This window comes from Drosophila miranda (assembly GCF_003369915.1).
Source record: "Drosophila miranda strain MSH22 chromosome Y unlocalized genomic scaffold, D.miranda_PacBio2.1 Contig_Y1_pilon, whole genome shotgun sequence".
NCBI classification, from domain to species: Eukaryota; Metazoa; Arthropoda; class Insecta; order Diptera; family Drosophilidae; genus Drosophila; species Drosophila miranda.
Genome location: NW_022881603.1, coordinates 48418953 through 48427761, shown reverse-complemented (window position 1 = coordinate 48427761; position 8809 = coordinate 48418953).

Genomic DNA, 8809 nt, shown 5'->3' with positions numbered 1-8809 from the left:
CTATCTGGAAACCTATTCTATTCCGCGAGTGCATGCCTTTTGATTTGTGTTTAATTATTATTTATTGAACTTAAAATTGTTCGGCGTCGGGTTGTTGTGATTGTGTTGTTGACGTGAGGAAATTACATTGAATTACAGCTCCCGTCTCTCGTCTTGTAGCTTTTGTTGTTTTATTACTCTCTCGCTATCACCTCAACTTTAAACTTTCTGAGCAATAGCGCTCTCTACTCAGTACCGCTCGCTATAACCGCTCTCCACTCTGCTCTCATTTTTGACCAATTCCACTTTGAGCGTTGTCTGGCAATTGGTCTGATACCAATTTGTTTTGAAAATTTTCTTTTTTTTTTTTCGAAAATTTTCTTGAGCAAATAAATAAATAATAAAAATGGAATACGCTGTGGTCTGCGCCAAAAAAACCTGTTAGAAGCAGATCACTCACGATCAACCGAATGTCCCCTGCTGGCTCTGCGACAGCGTAGTGCACGCAAAATGAGCTGGATTTTCTGGCCTCGTGAGTGATGCTATAGCTAAATTCTCGATACGAGATTTCAATGTTGAGCAGAAATGCTCTGGGGAATCTTTGCGTTTATAATGTACTACACGATATAGACAATTCGAGATTTATTCATTTGGACTTCAATCAACTTAAAATTTAATCGTAATCGCGTATAGGTTACAATTTAATGGGTAATACGGGTTTAAGCGCGGCGGCTGCAACTGCTTGATGTCGCTTGATTTCGTCGATCGGTGATCGGAGACGAGGTTACGCCGCCCTAGCATGAAACGATGCCGTTCTCCGAGTGGGCAATCGCAGTTAGAGAGCTCTCACTCTCTTGTAGTTAACCCTTAGAAAACCGTCCATGCCGCACCCAATACTGGGACCAGTATTAGAAACCAAAGGATGTCACATGTGAATGCTCTGTGAATAAATAAAGTGTTCGTTATGGTACATGTATGGTCGAAAGGAGCTAGCAACGGTGGTAGGATTATCTGAGGTCTGTGGCAACGTTTGCCGACATAGTTTAGAGACCGATCGTTGTATACGCCTGATGCTGTTTACGGTTGCGACTCTGACTAAACTGTCAGCTCCAGAGTGAACTTTTATTATCCTTCCCAGTTTCCACTCGTTGGGTGCAGTCGTCATCCTTGACAATTACTAGATCGCTGACTTGTAGATTGTCGGTTTCATGTCGCCACTTTGACGGGCTTGAAGATGTGATAGCCAATCCGAACTCCAACGCTTCCAAAATTGCCGGATCATTTTCTGTCCTTCCAGAAATTGGACTGTGAGTGAACATCCTTTGTCGTTACATCCGGCGGAGCTAATAATGTGAGATTCATAAGAAAATGTGCCGGGTGAGGACAGCTAGGTCCTCCGGCTCAGCGCTTAGTGGACATAATGGCCTGTAATTTAAACAGGCTTCAATTTGTGTAAGCACGGTAGAAGTTGTTCGTAGGTCATTTATATCCTGAAAAGGCTCGATAGAGATGTGTTTTGACAGACTTTACATTTGCCCCCAAAGGCCTTCGAATTAGGACTATGCGGTGGATAAATGCCATTGGACGTTTCGGGCCGCTAAAGCAGGTATTACAGTTGTGTGTAGCTCTCGTTTCAAATGTATTGACAGTTGAAGAGCCCGGTCGGCACCAATGAAGTTCGTGCCGCAGTCGCTATACATGTGTTGACAGTAGCCCGACGCGCGATGAAACGTTGTAGAGCCATGAGAAAGTGTTCGGTGGTTAAGCCCGTGACCGCTTCCAGATGATTGCCTTTGTAGCCAAACAGATGAAAACTGCGATATACGCCTTGCAGTTTGTGTGTCACGGAATCTGGATGCTTGAATTTCGAACGCGCCTGTATAGTCCACTCCTGTGCGATGAATGCGCGAGTTGCGGACTGACTCTATGTAGGGAAGATCGGCCATCAATTGTGCTGCTGGTTTCGGTCGGTGACGAAAACATCGGACGCATTGTCGAAGAATGCGTTTGACAGTTTGTTTTCCGTTGACTATCCAGAATTTGTGTCGAATAGTGGCCAGCGTTAATTCGGTGCCGCCGTGGAGTGCGAGACGATGGGCATTACGCACGACGAGATCGGTAAAATGATGATAATTGGAATGATCATTGGTTGTCGCTGGCTTATTGGAAGGTGCATTGAATTTGTTGGTCATCTAGAAATGGGATAATTGACACAGTTGTGTGTGCCCGATATTGCCTTGTTTCCTTCAACCTCAATATTTCTGTCGCGTAGACCTCCTGTTGAATGCTGCGAACGAGATGAATTAAGCGTTGTCGAGCTCCTGCACACTCATGTTATGTATGTTATGTATAAACCGTAGAACATATGCCATGACTGATATTAACCTGTCGTATGAGGAAGAGTTTTGGATGAAGGTTTCTGGAGCCTCCGAGACTTGCACAGCATTTTGAACAAACTGATGGTTTCTCCTCGATATAGTCCTGTCGATGTCTTGACTGGGAACTCCGTTTGCCGGCCATTGGCTTTCCGGCTGCTGTAGCCATGATGGTCAGACCACCACAATGGATGTACTGCTAACTCTTGTGGTGTTAGGCCACGAGTTGCGCAGTCCGCTGGTTTTACCGCAGTAGTACATGTTCCACTGAGTTGATGTACTATGCTCCAAAATCTGTCCAACGCGTTTGACACAAAGGTTTGCCATCGGTGGGATCTCCATTTATCCAAAACAAAACGATAGTAGCATCTGACCAATAGAAGGTTGACATAGGTGGTCCTGCTCGTGCGAAGTTGGTCCCGGATCCATTTTGCCAGTTTAACTGCCAGCAGCGCACCCGAATGTTCAACTCGTGGAATTGTGATGGTTTCGTGGGTGTGACTCGACTGCGTGCAGCTAGCAAATGAGTTTGAACCATTCCGTTTGGTAGCTCTGCACGAATATATGCACATGCGCATACGCCAGTGATGATCCATCGCAGAAAACATGTAGCTGTAATGACGCAAGCTCGTGGATGTTGAAGCGCAGCCATCGTGGAACTTGAATTTGCTCGACATATGGCAACTTCTGTATGAATCCCTGCCATCTATCAAGCAGTTCGGTTGGCAGCGGTTCATCCAGTCCAGTTGTGCTAGGCTGCCATCGTTGCGTTTAATGCGGGCCATCCATGAGTCCTTGAGTATCGCGTTCGCGGTCATGACACAGGGCCTGATGAAACCTAAGGGTCGTACAGTCGGCGACTGTGGAAGTAAAGAACGTTTAGTATGTGCGTGACTGATTTCAAAATTTAATCTTGAACCCAAAATAGTCTTGATGTGGATGCCAGTAGAGACCTAGGTTTTAATGGGATCTTGGTACTCAAACTCTAATAATGTCTTACGAGATAAATGGTCTGGAGGTATGTCTTGTAGCAGAGAAGCGTCATTCGCAGACCACTTTCGAAGTTCCATTCCTGCTGATCGTAAGGCTCCGATCAATTGATTTTGAATTTCTAATGCTCCTTCGCGAGTGGAAGATCCGCTTTGTACGTCATCAACGTATATTTTCATGTCGAAGGACCTTTCGCGAGTGGGTAATCGGTTGCGTTCATCGTGCGCCAGTTGATGTATGACGCGAATGCTGTGTAAGAGCTGAAGCGGTTCCAACGTAACTGTGTTGAGAAAATACTCAGCTACTGGTTGTATTCGTCATGACAAAAGATGAGTTGATATTGCGAATCCTCTGCATTTATGTCAATGCATCTATACATCTTCTGAATGTCGGGCAGCAAAAACAAAACGATGGAAACGCCAATTCAGGACCACGCCGGCTAGATCGTTTTGGAGTCCGGTCGGTGCATAGGACGTCATTGAGCGACTTTCCGTTTGTCGTTTACAGGAGCGTCATATACTACTCTAACCTTAGTAGTGACACTTTCCTCCTTGAATACTGCGTGATGAGGCAAGGTGCAACGTGTGGACTCGATTCCATTCTTCTTGCTAATGATGCAATGCTGCTGCTCCTTGGTTGTTACTATAGTCACCTGGACTAGTTGAAAGTACTCATCCATGACCTCCGAATATTTGGCTTGCAGCTCCGGCTGCCGTTGGAATCTTCGTTGAAGCATTGGAATCGATTAATTGCGATTTGACGTGATTTGCCTAGCACCTGCGAAGGGTCAAACAAATGCTTAAGTGGTAACCGTACCAAATACTTGCCGTTCCGTTGACGGATGTGAGTTCGTTTAAAATGCTCCTCGCACCATCGCTCTTCTGGTGTGAGCTGTTTTGCAGAACGAGATGCTCCATTTCGAGGAATTTCTGGACGAGATTCCTATGCCTGTTGTGGGTGACATCTAATGGTGACAGCGTGTGAGCGTGTGGAAGTGGCTCGACCAAAGACTATCCAGCCAAGCTGGGTGTGGTGTGCAAGTGGATGTGGCAAGCTCGGCAGAACTACCGAGATGGAGCTCCCAAGCTTGCAGTGTCGTGCTTGACAGTCTGGAAGTGAGTTGATGAGCCATTCAATGCTGAACATCTAGATTCTGGAAAGCATTGAGACAAACCGTCGCAACATTAAGCATATGTTTTATAGCAGCAGACTGCTCCTTTGTCAACTGTAGCAAGTCATACAAACCGTTCATATGGTACATAAACTGCAGCCGTTTGTTGTCGTATCGCTTGAGGACGAGACTCCAAGCTGTTGCATAGTTATTTCCCGCAAGCGCCATCTGCTTAATATCCTCGTCGCGATCCGAGGGAAGAGCTGCTTCAGAAAATGAAACCTTTGGACGTCGGACAGTTTCTGGTTGTTATGGATGAGTTGAACAAATGCATCGTGAAATGCCGGCCAATCCACAAACTTGCCTGTAAATGTCGGTACAGGTAGCTTGGCAATTGCACTGATGATATTTGCTGGCTCTGGATTCTGCTGTACCGGTGGTGCTCTTGACATACTTTTTCGTAGGCCTCTGATGTGATGCTGAATGCCGTTGTATAGTCTTCATCAAAGCGAAAGGCCACTTTCGCTGGACACATAACTATGCGTACTTGGACATCGAAGTATTAGTAAACGTTGATGATTTGCTCAAATTCACCTAAGAACCGTTGCAAATTTTGTAAGCCCGTTTGAAAATAAGCTTTTGTTTTCCGATCTGCGCCATCCTTTCTGAAATTACGCACCGTTTGATTAACCCTCGCAATGAGATTTGTCTGAATAACACTGAGATTGTCGATCTCCACCTGGGATCGGCTTCGAGGTCGTGGACTCGGCTGTTGACATGTTGCTGTTATATGTGTATGTACCTTTCTCACCCTTAGTTGCAATCTCTTTGACCTTGTACAAAATACACACAACGAAACACTTACTGTGGTACTCGGAGTGCTTCTCTTTGCTTAAAGCGTAGCTTAAGAGAACTTGCGAGTCGTTGATGGTGTTGTCCGAGCGGAGAGCAGAAACTGTGCAGGTGTGAGCGTTGAGTTGAGGCCTTGTGTCTAGCAATGACGTGCAGCAACAGAACGATCGTTGTCTTCTTGGTCTCTGCTTTGCACGAGAGAGAGGCTGCTGTCTAACCGTCGGCTTGCGTTGCCCTTTGTGTGCTGCAGTGAGCGCAGAGCTATCGTCCGATCTTCTTTGTCCCTGCTTCGTGCGAGAGATAGCGGCCGCTGGATAAACCGTTGGTTTGCGTTGTGTTTGCCGTTTACAGTTACAGCCGGTAAAATATGATTTTATCTGTACATTTAACTGAACGCGGAACGAGGTAGAATCATATGCGGATAGTACGAATTAAACGCGGTTCCCCTCATGGGCCACCAAAAATGTTGTGAAATCCTCGATACGAGATTTCAATGTTGAGCAGAAATGCTCTGGGAATCTTTGCGTTTAATAATGTACTACACGATATAGACAATTCGAGATTTATTCATTTGATCGTAATCGCGTATAGGTACAATTTAATGGTGATACGGAGCTGCTGCAGGTACGAAACGCGCTGCCAGCCGTTCAGGCGATCGAAGTTTAGCCGCATGACGTCAGGTTCAGCGAACAAATCAGGAGGGCCACCATTCAAAAAATGTGCTGGAGTAAGAACATCTAGATCTGCAGGCTCTCTGAAATTTAAACTAACGGTATTGAATTAATCACTGCCGCAACTCGTCAAATCCAAGCACCAAGTTGCCTATCGCACGTAGAAGTGGTACTTGGCCGTCTTCACTGCAGCCTTCCATAGACCACCAAAATGAGGGAGCGCGGAGGAATGAAATGCCAGTCCATAGCCTCGACCAAGCAAAAAATCCAGCAGCGCCTTCTGATGGTCATCGCTGAGGACCAGGCGCTTTAACTCCATCAGCTCATTCATAGCGCCGACAAAATTGGTTGCGTTGTCTGACCAAATTTGCCGCGCTTTCGTCTGGTACATATGAAGCGCTTTAGTCCATGAAGAAAAGCAACTGTGGATAAGTCCTTTATAAGCTCCAGATGAACAGCCTTGGTAGCGAAACAAATGAAGACGCAGACGTAGCACTTGATTGGAGCCTTGTTGCGTGCCTCCGGTTTGTAGAAAAACGGCCCACAAAAGTCCACGCCTGTGATCTCAAAGGCATGAGAACCATCGAGCCGCTCCTTTGGAAGATCCGCCATAATATGCTCCAATACCCTGGGCTTCTGTCGAAAGCATCTTACGCACTTGTTTACTGCCTTGTTTACCGTCTTCCTCCCCCCAATAGGCCAATATTGGGATCGAATTAGTCCAAGCAAAGCTCGAGGACCAGCGTGCAGATTCCGCTCATGAAAATGGAGATTATTGCAAGAGTCAGTGGATGGCTGCTGGGCAAGAAGACGGCCATCAAAATCCAACGAAGAGTTTTTCAGTCGACCATCTACCCTGAGAAGTCCAAACTGATCCATGAATGGCGATAACGATGCGGTAACAATCGGTGTTCAGTGCGACTGGAAGGCTTTCATCCCAGGACAACTTCTCCTGGCACAAACGCTGGAGAAAGATTTTGGATTTAGTAATACGGGACCAGCTAGTCTGAGAGGATCGTAGAATCGCGCTATGGATGACAAAACAGAGCGCCTGAAGGAATTCAAAGAAGATTGAAGGCCGAGAATGAAAATAATAGTAGATCAGAATCCGGATCCCAAGCAAGTCCTAAAGTTTTAGTCACATGGCTGCCGTCGTCGAACTTCAAAATTGTTTCCTTGTCCTCTTCCGGAACTCCATCCAGCACAGCAGGGACGTTCTAACACCATTTCCTTAATCTGAACTGACCTCTCGACAAAATTCCAGTAGTTTGCTTCAGAATTCGGATAGCCTCTTCCTGAGAGCTGGCTCCAGATATAAAGTCATCCATGTAGAAGTCACGGCGAAGGATTTCAGCTCAAACTTGAAACGCATCAGCTCGTCCATTGCCAACTGATGAATAAAACGTCGTTCAGGAGTATCCAGATGAGGTTGAAGCGGATCCATCAAAAACGACGCGAAGCTTGGTGGTAGAATTATCTTCCTTCATGACGCAATGGTGAGTCAAAAAATATCGGCAGTTGCTGATTGACTGGCAGGATCCTGAGACATATGGCCTAAATCAAGGTACTCCTTTATAAATGCTGCATACTGAGATTTAACATCAGGGCGACGATCTAACTTTCTGTCAAGGGTCAGGAATTTACGAAGCGCTTGATTGTAAGATTCTCCAAGGAAATCCAAATTATATTTTGCTGGCAGCCGAACACAATAATCGCCTTTATGTAGTCGACGGAAATGCTGCACAAAGTGTGCTTCACAATCTAGCTCTTCTTTGGTAGAATTTACTATTGATTCGATGCAATTTTCTACCTCCCAAAACCTCCGAAGAAGCACCTCAAGCCGATCCTCTGGACTATTATCCTCAGCAGCTACGGCCCGAGCGCGAGAGACCATCAACGAGGAACCTTTTAAAAACAGACTTGCGCCAATTAGCAGATCGACGCGCTGCGGCTTATAAAACTCCGGATCAGCTAGTGGTATGTTCGATGGAATGTTCCAGTTTTGAGTGTCAATTCCAAAGCTTGGCTGTCGATCGGTTATGCTAGAAGCTACAATGGCAGTGATGAGAGTTGAGTAATCCAATGAGCGAGAGTGCAGGCTAACGTTGACCGAAAATCCATCCGTGACGAAGCTAGATTCGCCAATTCCCGAGACTGCAGTCGATGATTTCATTTTTCGAAGCTGAAGCTGAAGCTACTTCCTCCTGAAGTAGAGGGCTCAGTGGTATGCTCAGACGGCGTAGACTCAGACAGCGCAGACTGAGATGGAGTATACGGCGCTGATTTCCCTTGGACTGCGGTATCTTCAGGGCTACCAAAATGAAGGAGGGTATGGTGTCTACCCCGCAGGTACGACAGTTGCTCGAGGTGCACTAAAGTAATCGATGCCCTGTTCTGAGACAATTTATACACAATGAAAGCCGATTGGCTTCTTTATGGCGATTTGTGGGGACAGCGCTTTAAACTTCTGACAGTGCTGGACCTCGTGAGCACCACCGTTGCACAGCGCGCAGCGTGCTACGGTTTGGTTCGTTGTAACCAATGTGGACCTAGAATTATTATGCTTTCTACTTCTTCTTCAGGGCTCTCTGAAATTGAAACTAAAGGTCTTGAACTAATCACTGCCGTGATGTGGCACAACAGCGTCCGCAGCTCGTCAAATCCAAGAACCGAGTTGCCTATCGCACGGTAGAAGTGGTACTTGGCCGTCTTCACTGCAGCCTCCCATAGACCACCAAAATGACGGGAGGAATGAAATGCCAGTCCATAGCCTCGACCAAGCAAAAATCCATCAGCTCATTCTTAGCGCCGACAAAATTGGTCCCAAAAAA